Source organism: Hemitrygon akajei, unplaced genomic scaffold (assembly GCF_048418815.1).
Source record: "Hemitrygon akajei unplaced genomic scaffold, sHemAka1.3 Scf000075, whole genome shotgun sequence".
In the NCBI taxonomy this organism is placed as follows: domain Eukaryota; kingdom Metazoa; phylum Chordata; class Chondrichthyes; order Myliobatiformes; family Dasyatidae; genus Hemitrygon; species Hemitrygon akajei.
Window position 1 is genome coordinate 3989487 of NW_027331961.1, and position 13146 is coordinate 4002632.

Sequence of the window (13146 nt, forward strand, 5' to 3'; positions counted from 1 at the left end):
ACAGTAGGGGAGTCTAGTAACTGAGGTTACAATCTCAATATATTCAGTTGTTTCTGCAGACCTTCCCTTCCATCATTCTGTCCAGTAGCAGGATCTGAATTGAACATGAATCAATGCCTGGAGTTGGTCATAGATATAAGCTATTGGCAGCCACAAGAGCATGATGGAATTTTAGCCACTTAATTGAACAAAGAAGTACACTTTATGGTTATCACCATGTGATATCTTTTGTAAATATCCCATAGTTGCCATTTGAAGCAGATAGGCCGCATGCAACAACGTGTTTTGATTTTGGAACAGCTTCTGCACTGCTGGAAGTTCTGTAGAGATGGAAATACCAACAGATTTAATGGATACACCTCGGGACAGAGTTAAAACAACCACTGGAATTTTAGCTTCCCCATTACAAAATGGCTGAGTGGCCAGTATTCAACTTTGTCATAATGAAACTCAGAGCATGTGAGGTCGAGTTCCTTATTTCCTATTTTCCCTTAGTTCTGCTCAGCCACTTCCTCCATCACCATAGTAACAGCCCACCAGAGCTGCAAGGAGTATTGAACATTTTTATGGCTCTCTGGTCACTGCCCTTCAGCGGAGAGACAGTGACTTCAGGAGGCAGTGTGGATGCGAGGATGCCTTCAGCATTCACTGTCTGGAAAATATGATGTTTATATTGGAATAAAGAGATAACGAATGAATGTTGGGATTGCATTTATGCAAATCTCTTCAGGATGCCACAAACATCTTGCAGTCAGCCAATATGTGTGCATCAAAAAGGCAAAATCCTGCACTGAGTTTCCAGTGATTTATTTTCAATTTTATATTTAAAAGCATTTTCTTACTGTTTCACTACGGGATATCTTACTATCTTTCCTTTCAGTTAGTCCTGACGAAGGGTCTCGGCCCGAAACGTCGACAGCTCTTCTCCCTATAGATGCTGCCCGGCCTGCTGTGTTCCACCAGCATTTTGTGTGTGTTGTTTGAATTTCCAGCATCTGCAGATTTCCTCGTGTTTGCATTTTAATTCTGATTCCCATTCAGAGATCTCGATCAATGGCATCCTCCTGTGCCAAGTTGAGACCGACCTCAGGGTGGAGGAGCAACACCTTATATTCCATCTGGGTACCCTACAACCTGATTGTATGAATATTGAAATCTCCTTCCAGTAAACAAATCCCCCCCACACCAAAAAACTTGTCTATTCCCTACTCTGAACGTTCATTTCTGCTCACCAGCCTGTTATTGCTCCCAGGTCCCCTCCTTCCCTTTCTCCTATTGACAACTCTCCGATTCTTTCATCTTCAGCCCTTGACCACCTATCACATTCCAGCTCGCCTCTTACCCCTCACTTACCTTTTTATTCAGATATCTTCCCCCTCCCGCATCAGTAATGAAGAAGGCTCTTTGCCCAAAACGTCGAACGGTCTACTCTTTTCCATAGATACTGCCTGTTGTGCTGAATTCCTCCAGCATTTTGCGTGTACTGCTTTGGATTTCCAGCGTTTGCAAGCTTTCTTGTGTTTAAGTGTGGTAATTACCGTAACAATTATTTGGGTTTTGTTGAGATTGTACCTGGAATATGGTGTAAAATCCCGCTCTCCATACTAACACGGGTTATACAGACCAAAGAACAAACTGCAGGAGGAACCATGGACGTCCAGTGTAGATTCTCCTTTGGCTCCTCCCACTTCCGCCAAACCAAGGGTGTAGCCATGGGCACCCGCATGGGTTCCAGTTATGCCTGCCTTTTTGTTGGCTTTGTGGAACAGTCCATTTTCCAAGCCTATACGGGTTTCCGTGTCCCTCTTTTCCATTGCTACTTCGACGACTGCATTGGGTCTGCCTCCTGCACGCATGCTGAGCTCGTTGACTTCATTAACTTTGCCTCCAACTTTCACCCTGCCCTCAAATTTACCTGGTCCATTTCCGACACCTCCCTCTCCTTCCTTGATCTTTCTGTCTCCATCTCTGGAGAAGGCTTATCTGCTGATATCTACTATAGGCCTACAGACTCTCACAGCTACCTGGACTATTCCTCTTCCCAACTTGTCTCTTGCAAAAATGCTATCTCCTTCTCACAATTCTTCCGTCTCCGCCGCAACTGCTCTCAGGATGAGGCTTTTCATTCCAGGACGAAGGAGATTACTTCGTTTTTTAAACAAAGAGGCTTCCTTTCTTCCAACATCAACTCTGCTCTCAAACGCATCTCTCCCATTTCCCGCACATCAGCCCTCACCCCATCCACCCGCCACCCCACTCGGGATAGGGTTCTCCTCGTCCTCACCTACCACGCCACCAGCCTCCAGGTCCAACGTATAATTCTACGAAACTTCCGCCACCTCCAACGGGATCCCACTACCAAGCACATCTTTCCTCCCCTCCTTTCTACTTTTCGCAGGGATTGCTCCCTACGCGACTCCCTTGTCCATTCGTACCCTCATCCCTTCCCGCCGATCTCCCTCCTGGCATTTATCCTTATAAACGGAACAAGTGCTACACCTGCCCTTACACTTCCTCCCTCACCACCATTCAGGTCCCCAGATAGTCCTTCCAGGTGAGGCGACACTTCACCTGTGAGTCGGCTGGTGTGGTATACTGCGTCCGGTGCTCCCGGTGTGGCCTTTTATATTTTGGTGAGACCCGACGCAGACTGGGAGACCATTTCGCTGAACACCTGCGCTCGGTCTGCCAGAGAAAGCAGGATCTCCCAGTGGCCACACATTTTAATTCCACGTCCCATTCCCATTCTGTTATGTCTATCCATGGCCTCCTCTATTGTCAAAATGAATCCAAACTCAGGTTGGAGGAACAACACCTTATATACCGGCTGGGTAGCCTCCAATCTGATGGCATGAGCATTGACTTCTCTAACTTCCGTTAATGCCCCTCCTCCCCTTCTTACCCCATCCCTGACATATTTAGTTGTTTGCCTGTTCTCCATCTCCCTCTGGTGTCCCCCCCGCTTCCTTTCTCCCTAGGCCTCCCGAAACCATGATCCTTTCCCTTCTCCAGCTCGGTATCACTTTCACTAATCACCTTTCCAGCTCTTAGCTTCATCCCACCCCCTCCGGTCTTCTCCTATCATTTCGCAGTTCCCCCTCCCCTCGCTACTTTTAAATCTCTTACTATCTTTCCTTTCAGTTAGTCCTGACGAAGGGTCTCGGCCCGAAACGTGGACAGTGCTTCTCCTTATAGATGCTGTCTGGCTTGCTGTGTTCCACCAGCATTTTGTGTGTGCTGTTTGAATTTCCAGCATCTGCAGATTTCCTCGTGTTTCCGCAACATGAAAGCCAGGACATCAACAGGATCCGGGACAGCTTCTTCCACCAGGCTATGAGAATGATTAATTCATGCTGACAAAATCGTATCTTATGTTCTATTGTTGAACATACTATTTATTACAAAGTACTATAAATTGCACATTGCATATTTAGACGGAAACGTAAAGATTTTTACTCATGTATATGAAGGATGTAAGTGTAACTATCTTGGTCAACCATTGTCCAGCCTGTATCCCACCACCACAAAGATATATATATATACACCATTTTGGTCAACATCTGTCTAGCCTGTATCCCATCAACGATTATATATCAACAATCTCTCTTCTGCCGTTGTCTTCATTATGACGTATTTTTGACTCACTGAGTTGATACTGAAATCGGTGTTTGTTACCTGGAACTACCGGAGGGTTTATTGAATACAGCACGCAGTAAGTTAAAGACAGCCATTGCGAATTTAGCTTCAAAGTTAAAATGTCTGCTGTATTAATTGTTGTCGGAAGGAGGGTTGGAAGCAGAGAATACAGATTGATAGTGGGGTGGGATGGATGTTGTGAGCATTGACTGCATTATCCCTGTATTGGATTGAAGAGAAAACTAATGAATATTGGTATTACATTTGTGCTAATTTGTTCTGACCGTCACAAATATCGTGTAATCAGTTAATAGTTGTGCATCATTTAAAGTAAAAAGAGAAAATGGTGGAAATCTTCAGCAGATCGGGCAGCGTCTTGGACAGTCCCGGTTCAGATACTGGGTCTTCCACAGTTTATCTTTCCACACATCCAATCTGATGTACCGAGTTTCCAACACATGACTTTCAATTTTACATTTAAAATGTTTTATTCCTATTCGCCTGCAGGAAATGTGACGGGCAATTGTGCTGCGCAAGATCTCATTTAACAATAGCACAATGATAAAATGTGTTCAGTTTATCTAGTGGAGACAATGGGTAACATTATACCCGCCTGCTGTTGCCCCGCGCCCAGGTTTTCCAGCCCGATCTCTGGCCCAGTCAGAGGTTCATCAGGTTCCCGTTCCGACACAGGTTGATGTCGGAGTGTTGGTGTTTGAAGTCTGAATGGCCGAGACACAGCAGCATATTACTGGCAACAAGGAGTCCTGGGCGAGTTGCTGCTTGAGCTGTAACCCTGGGAAACACTGGGCCTATGTAGCTGTCAGTATCGGGGATTTGACCCAGGTCTGTACTTCCACAGATGGGGGCTGGATGTTCCTCCTTTCACAATGAATCAAAAGCCTCGGGGTGCTGGGCATTGGCTATGGGGAAATTTCTGATTACACCACGCAGTGTGAGATGCGGGGACGATGTGTGAGGATTCGGGGGTCGGTGAGTGGCAGATTCATCTGTGTGACGCTGTGAGGTTAGGTCCTGAGATATTACAGTTTTAGATCCAAGTACAATGGACCCGGGGTTCAAGCTGCCCAGGTTTATGAGGTGTTGAGCCAGTATTTCTGTTCTGGGCTCAGATGTTTGTTTCGGGAGTTTCTTTGGAAGAAATGACTGCTATACCGAGGAGAGGATGAGTTACCATCCCATCCCTCACAGTGAGAGGCTGTGAGTAAACGGGCTGTACCGTGTTTGCAACAGTAGAAATAGACCCTGAGGTTGGTGTTCAAACTGTGTTTGGAAATCCCCCCTCATTGTCTCCTGCCTGTCAATCGTTGGAAATGAAGCAGATGTGTTCAGTACAACTGTGGCTCACGTGGTTCACAAGAGTAATCTCAGGAACGAGAGGGTTTCTGTACGAGGGTGATTGATAAGTCTGTGGCCTGTACTGGAAGGAGATGAGTTATTAACTTCAAACTTTATGTATAATCACTCAAAGAGTTGATCTGAATGTGCATGTAACGAGAGCTGTATAACCCGTCTCCTTCTACCTTAGGCCATGAACTTATCAATCACTATTACTCTCGACCAACTCTGGAGGTCCAAGTTGTCGAATTCTGCAAAGAAGGGATCCGTTTGCTCCACGACCGCTGGACTAAGCGTGTAAATGTAGGCGGGGACTATGTTGAAAAATAAACGTGCTGGGTTTTCTAAAATGGACTCCTTCTACCTTGGGCCACAAACGTATCAACCACCGCTCGTATGACAAGCATTTGATGGCTCTGAGCTTGTACTCTATTGAGTTCAGAAGTACAGAGGTGGACGGGATCTTATTTAAATCCACAGAATATTGAACAGCCTGGAGACAGTGGACACGTGGAGGATGTTTCCATCAGACGGAGAGTCTGGGGTCTGAGAGGACAGCCTCGGAATAATCAAGCTTCCCTTTAAAACTGAGAGAAACTTCTCCAGCCAAAGAGTGGTCTATCTGTGGAGTTTGTTGCAACAGATGGTGATTGGGGCTGTCACTGGATATATTTCCGGCAGAGGTTAATATATTATTGATCGCTAACTATTGTCATTTTTTGTTAGCCAGAACTATCAGAGGATTATTAAATACAGCATGTTAAAAGCAGACTTTACAATTTTAGATTCTTCATTTCAAAATGGCTGCAGTGTTAACCTTTTTCAAAATTATACTCAAAGCATACGATGTTGAGTTTGTTATTTCCCTTTTCGGTTATTTTCGGTGAGCCACTTCCTCCGTTTCCAGGGTAACGGCCCACCAGAGCTGCAAGAAGTGTTGCACATTTTTTTTTAATCGCTCTGTGGTCAACGCCTCTCAGCGTACAGACAGTGGCCTCGGGAGCAAATGTAACAGAATAATAGTGGGAGGAAAGGATGCTGTGAGCATTGGCTGTGTGAAATGAACTGAGAACATAGAACCAGAGAAACATAGAGAACCCATAGCATAATACACAGGCTCTTCGTCCAACAGTGCTCTCCCAAACATGAACATACTTTAGAAATTTCCTAGGGTTACCCATCAGCCCTCTTCTTTTTATCTCCATGTACCTATCCAAAAGTCTCTTAAAAGGCCCTGTTGTATCCGCCTCCACCATCGTCGCCGGCAGCCCATTCCACGCACTCACCACTCTCTGCGTAAAAACACTTACCCCTGACATTGCCTCTGTAACTTCTCCTAAGCATCTTAAAACTGTGCCCTCTCGTGTTAGCCATTTCAGCCCTGAGAAAAAGCCTCTGACTATCCACACGATCTATGCCTCTCATCATCTTATACACCTCTATTAGGTCACCTCTGATCCTCCATCTGTCCAAGAAGAAAAGGCCAAGTTCACTCATCCTATTCTCATAAGGCATGCTCCCCAATCCAGATAAATCCTTGTAAATCTCCTCTGCACCCTTTCTATCGCTTCCACACCCTTCCCGTAGTGAGGCGACCAGAACTGCACTCCAAGCACAGTACTCCAAGTGGGGTCTAACCAGGGTCCTATATAGCAGTAACATTACCTCTTGGCACTTGAACTCAATCACAAGGTTGATGAAGGCCAATACACCGTATGCCTTCTGAAACACACAGTCAGGCTGCGCAGAATTTTTGAGTGTCCTATGAACTCAGACCCCAAGATCCCTCTGATCCTCCACACTGCCAAGAGTCTTACAATTCATACTATATTCTGCCATCATATTTACCTTCTAAAGTGAACCACCTCACACTTATCTGGGTCAGACTCCATCTTCCACTTTTCAGCCCAGTTTCGCTTCCAATCGGGGTCCTGCTATAACCTCGACAGCCCTCCACACTATCCACAATACCTCTAACCTTTGTGTCATCAGTAAATGTACTGACCTATCCCTCCACTTCCTCATCCAGGTCCTTTATAAAACTGACGAAGAGAAGTGGTGCCAGAACAGATCCCTGAGGAACAGCACTAGACAGTGACGTCCAGGCAGAGTATGACCCATCTACAAACAATTTTGCGTTCTGTGAGCAAAGCCATTTCTGAATCCACAAAGCAAAGTCCGCTTGGATCCCATGCCTCCTTACTTTCTTAATAAGCCTTGCATGGGGTACCTTATCAAGTGCCTTGCTGAAATCCATATACACTACATCAACTGCTCTACCTCCATAAATGTGCTTAGTCTCACCCTCAGAAAATTCAATCAGGCCGGTAAGGCACGAGCTGCCCTTGACAAAGCCAAGCTGACTATTCCTGATCATGTTATGCCTCTCCAAATGTTCATAAGTTCATGAAACAGAACATGTGAAGTTGAATTCCTTACTTCCTATTTTCAGTTAGCTCTGCTGAGCCAGTTCCTACATCACCAGGGTAACAGCCCAGCAGAGCTGCAGAGTGTTGAACATATTTATCGCTCTCTGGTCACCGCCCCTCAGTGACCTCAGGAGCCGGTGTGGAGGCCCGGATGTCTTGAGCATTCACTGTATGGAATATATAACGTTTCTATAGCAGGAAAGAGATAACTAATGAATGTAGGGATTGCATTCATGCAAATCTGGTTAGGATGTCACAAACAGGGTTCAACAGGGATCACTCCCTCCACAATTAGATAGATAGATAGATAGATAGATAGATAGATACTTTATTCATCCCCATGGGGAAATTCAACTTTTTTCCAATGTCCCATACACTTGTTGCAGCAAAACTAATTACATACAATACTTAACTCAGTAAAAATATGATATGCATCTAAATCACTATCTCAAAAAGCATTAATAATAGCTTTTTAAAAAGTTCTTAAGTCCTGGCGGTAGAATTGTAAAGCCTAATGACATTGGGGAGTATTGACCTCTTCATCCTGTCTGAGGAGCATTGCATCGATAGTAACCTGTCGCTGAAACTGCTTCTCTGTCTCTGGATGGTGCTATGTAGAGGATGTTCAGAGTTATCCATAATTGACCGTAGCCTACTCAGCGCCCTTCGCTCAGCTACCGATGTTAAACTCTCCAGTACTTTGCCCACGACAGAGCCCGCCTTCCTTACCAGCTTATTAAGACGTGAGGTGTCCCTCTTCTTAATGCTTCCTCCCCAACACGCCACCACAAAGAAGAGGGCGCTCTCCACAACTGACCTATAGAACATCTTCAGCATCTCACTACAGACATTGAATGACGCCAACCTTCTTAGGAAGTACAGTCGATTCTGTGCCTTCCTGCACAAGGCATCTGTGTTGGCAGTCCAGTCTAGCTTCTCGTCTAACTGTACTCCCAGATACTTGTAGGTCTTAACCTGCTCCACACATTCTCCATTAATGATCACTGGCTCCATATGAGGCCTAGATCTCCTAAAGTCCATCACCATCTCCTTGGTCTTGGTGACATTGAGACGCAGGTAGTTTGAGTTGCACCATATCACAAAGTCCTGTATCAGTTTCCTATACTCCTCCTCCTGTCCATTCCTGACACACCCCTGGTTCCCTTGTTCATTCATCTCTCCTCAGTAATCTTCTTCCAGATACTTATCCCTGCATAAGCCTAAGTGCTACACCTGCCGTACCCCTCCTCCCTCACCTCCATTCAGAGACACAAAACAGTCCTTCCGGATGAGGCAACGCTTCATCTGCGAATCTATTGCTGGGCTCATCTATTGTGCCCCGTGCTCCCGATGCGGCCTCCTCCACATTGGTGAGACCCGCCATAAACTGGGAGACGGTTTTTGTTTAGCATCTCTGCATCATCTGCCACCAGGGGGACATTGCAGCGGCCAGACGTTTTAATTCTGATTCCCATTCGGACGTTTCGATCAGACCGCCCTCAGGGTGGAGGAGCAACACCTTAGTGATCGTCTTCACAAAAAACAACCAAAGGCCGGCAGATGTGTGGAGACGGAAGGGATGGAGGAAATGAGGATCGGACAGAAACATGTGGCTGAGATGGGAGAGCAGCCGCCATCTTGTTGATGGTTAGAGGGGCTGAATGGCCCCCTCCTGCTGTTTTTCACTTGATGTCTCAGTGTTCCTGTCCAGTGAGGCTCCGGAGGAATGTGAATAGAAAAAGAGTGTTTATAAACATAGAAGTGATTTCAATGAAACCTGCACAATTCCTTTTCGGGTGGGAATTGTATGTCGGACCGGGATGGGAATCGAACCCTTAACTCTGAGAACCGGGAGATGGAGCCATGGGGACGGGGAAGATACAGAGGGAAACATTAAAAATGTAGCTAGTGTAAATATGGAATAATGTGGGGAATGCGGCAGGTAGGTCGGGCAGCTTGTAAGGGCCGAGGAGCAGAGTCACCGGTTTCTCGCTCCCATTTCAAACGCAGATCTGCAGCATCTCAGGTTTTCGCTTCCGAGGCCCCGCCCCCGCTCTCACAGTCTCCGGATGGGCGGGGGTTTTCTTTCCGTTCTCTGTTGAAGCTGATCGTCTGTGGGGAGCCGGTGGACGGATCTCGCTGCTCTCTGGACAAATTGATGAAGTTCTCATCGGTCAGTATTGAGGCCGGTCACTGGGGTTGAACGCAACAGACAATTTCCCATCGGTGAGTACTGAAGTCGATCCCGGGGGCGGGAAACCTCATGTTGGGCAGAGAGTCCCGTTAACTTCCTCGAACTGGCGGCCTCGTCCCGCTTCCTGGATACAAACTGTCGTGGTCGGTCCGGGTTATGGGACCTTCACACCGAACCGCCTGAGATGAGCCGATGCTCAGCCCCTGGTGTTCTGGTCCCAGGAGCGGGATGAGGTGGTGATGCCGAGACTGAACCCATCCATTAAGATGTACCTGGTGAACTTTACCTCCGTCACCCGGCCCGGTATCGGATCCAAACTTCTCCTGGATCGACGCCTGGGGTCGATAATTGTTTTACATATTTCCAGCACACTGGAAGCGGCCGTTCGGTAAAACAAATCATTCTCAATGATATATATATATATATATATATATCAACCATCTTGTTCCACCTCTGTCCAGCCTGTATCCCACTACCTCAATGATATATATCAACCTTCTAGTTCAATCTCTGTCCTGCCTGTATTCCACCAGCTCAATGATATATATATCAACCTGCTTGCTCAATGATTGTCCAGCCTGTATCCCAATGCCGCAATGATATATTTCAACAATCTCTCTTCTTAACTTTGTCTTCATTGTGAAGTTTAGTATTGAAGCTTTCTATTTATTTATTTATTTATTTATTTGTGTGCCTGTCTGTTTGTTTGTTTGTTTATTTATTTAGTTAGTTAGTTAGTTATTTAGTTAGTTATTGTTCGCTAGGAATACCAGAGGTTTAGTTGGACACAACACGTGACAGGGTAAAAGCAACCATTTCAATTTTAGATTCACCGTTACAAAATGGCTGCAGTGTTAATCTTTGTCATAACGGAACTCACAGCATCTGATGTTGAGTTTGTTATTTCCTTTTTCGGTTATTTTCAGTGAGCCACTTCCTCTGTTTCCAGGGTAACGGCCCGTCAGAGCTGCAGCAAGTGTTGCAGTTTTTATCGCTCTGTGGTCACCGCCTCTCAGCGTAGAGACAGTGGCCTCGGGAGCAAATGTAACAGAGTGATAGTGGGAGGAAAGGATGCTGTGAGCATTGGCTGTATGGGATGTGTTACACCAGGGTCAGAATGAACTCAGAACTAACAGAGTGGTTGGGGTGGGGTGGCATTTACAGTTCAGGGTGGCAATCAGTTACTATCTGTGCATTCAAATGAAGAGGGAGAAAATACCACAGTTGCAGGAAATTTAAAGTAAGGAAGGGAAAATACTGGAGACGCTCAGCAGATCGGCAGCATCTTGGACAGTCTCAGTTCTGGAACTGGGTCTTCCACCATTTGCCCTTTCAGAGACGTAGTCTGATGTACTGAGCTCCCAGCTTTTTCTACTTTATAATTTTACATTTTGTTCCTGCTGCACTGCAGGAAACATGGCAGCCCGCTCTGCTGTGCAAGATCCCACACAGCGATGACATAGAGATCAAATGTGCTCGGTTTAGATGCTGGTGTCAGGCTGAAGTGTAGCCGCATCCTCTATACAGACCGGGGAACCAGCCTGAGCACCGGCCCCGGCAGAGGGTCATTAGGTTCCAATTCCAGCTTAGTTTGTGAATCGGAAATGGCAGGAACTCCACGGCAAATTGTCGGCACCTAGGCGTCTTTGTATGGGTGATAATATTGGGCTGGTGACTCTGATGATATGGAATTGGCAGTATGCGGGCTACAGTCCAGGTTGGTAATTCTGCAGCTGGGATCGGAATTTTCTCAGTCTGCAGTGAAGCAGAAATCCCGGGCGGTTGGGCATTGGTTATGGGGAAATCACAGTCAACACTGTCCAATAGGATATCATATCTGTCAAGTATTTTGGAGATTATTTAAGAATGAACTAGGGCGTTAGGTGAAGTTGGGCAGTGATGTTGTTCATCTGAACTTTGGTAAAGTCTGTAACAGGATCCTGCATGGCAGCTGATCGGGGAGGTTCGGTCACGTGGGATTCACAGGGGGCTGGCGAGGTGGATTCACACCGGGCTAGAAAACAAGAAGGACAGGGGGATGAATGTAGATGGTTCTAACGAATGGAGGCCTGTGACGAGTGGGATGTGAGTGTCAGTGTTGAGATCTCTGTAATTTACTATTCATACCATTGATTTGTATATGAATGTACATGGCTACACAGAAAATGTAGTGTAGTTTTTTTGGGGGGGTTTGATTTACTTTTCAGCTGGTTTGGCACACTATTGTGTTCCTGTGATGTACTGTTCCATGTTCTATTCTATCTTCAGCATCTAGAGTTTCTCTTTGACTTCCACTGGCAGATAGACAGGTGAGAGTGAGGGGGAATTTCCAAATGTGAATTCAGTTCTGAAACCCCGGTCTATTTCTACCGGTGCAAACACAAAACAGGGTAGTTAATCACAGCCTCTCCCTGTGAGAGATTGAATGGGAACTCATTCTCTGCTTTGCTTCCAAAGGAACTTCAGAACCAAACATCTGAGCACAGAACAGAAATACTCGCTCAACATCTCATAAACGCGGACAATTTGATTCCCCGATTCATTTTATCTGGGTCAAGACATGTGTGGTATCCCAGGATGCAACCTCAGAGGGTCACAGCCCGCACCCAGAGCCTCGCACATCTTTTCCACATCTCACACTGAGAGATTCACGCTACCAATATCCAGCCACCGGAGACGTCTGCTTCATTGCGGAAGGAGGAACATCCAGCCGCATCTGTAAAAGCACCAACGGAGACTGAAGCCCAGACACTGACAGTTCCATACTGCTGGAGCCCCCATCCCAAGATCGCATCTCAAGCACCAGCTCTCCCAGGGCTCTTTGTTGCCGGAATAATCCGAGGAATGATAAGCATTATGCATGTGGAGCATTTGATGGCCCTGGGCCTGTGTTCAGTGGAGTTCAGATGGTTGGCGGGTTAGGACAGGGGTGATTATTTACACCGACGGAATGACAGGAAGTTTGGTTGCAGTGAGAATGGAGAGGGTGTCTTGATTAGACGGAGAGTCTGGGATCTGAGAGTACCGCCTCAGAATAAAGAAGCTTCACTTTAAAACTGAGATGAGAGCAATTACTTTAGCCAAGTGTTGGTTGATCTGTGGAATTTGATGCCACAGAGGGTGGTGGAGGCTGTCGTTGGGTATATTCATGTTCTGGATTGCTAAATAGTTTGCGTGCTATAGCAAGGAAGCAAGAATACGGTGTTGGAAAAAAAAAATCCTCCATGATTGATTTTGGAGCAGACTAGAATGACCGAATCACCTAATTCTACTCCTGTGCATTATGATTTGTATCTTATACCATGACTGAGTAATGAGTTCTTTGTGTCCCATCACAAAGAAGAGAAACTCTTCAGATGCTGCCAAGCAACACACACAAAATGCTGGAGGAATTCAGCAGGCCAGGCAGCATCTATGGAAGAGAGTAGAGTCGACATACAGATGCTGCCTGGTGTGATGAGGTCCTGCAGCAATTTTGTGTGTGTTTCTTTGTATCCCATGTCAGGCTTTAGAAAGTGTGAGGGGCAG

General features: G+C 46.1%; 1 protein-coding gene across 1 annotated transcript in view; it reads left to right on the top strand.

Annotated features, from left to right (window-relative positions):
* Positions 1–9523: 9523 nt before the first annotated feature.
* The window catches only part of LOC140722330 (NACHT, LRR and PYD domains-containing protein 3-like), a 49946-nt gene continuing 46323 nt past the window's right edge, over positions 9524–13146 (top strand). The window contains exon 1 of the mRNA XM_073037106.1: positions 9524–9650. The gene's annotated coding sequence lies outside the window, so the exon portion shown is untranslated. The remainder of the gene's footprint in view (positions 9651–13146) is intronic.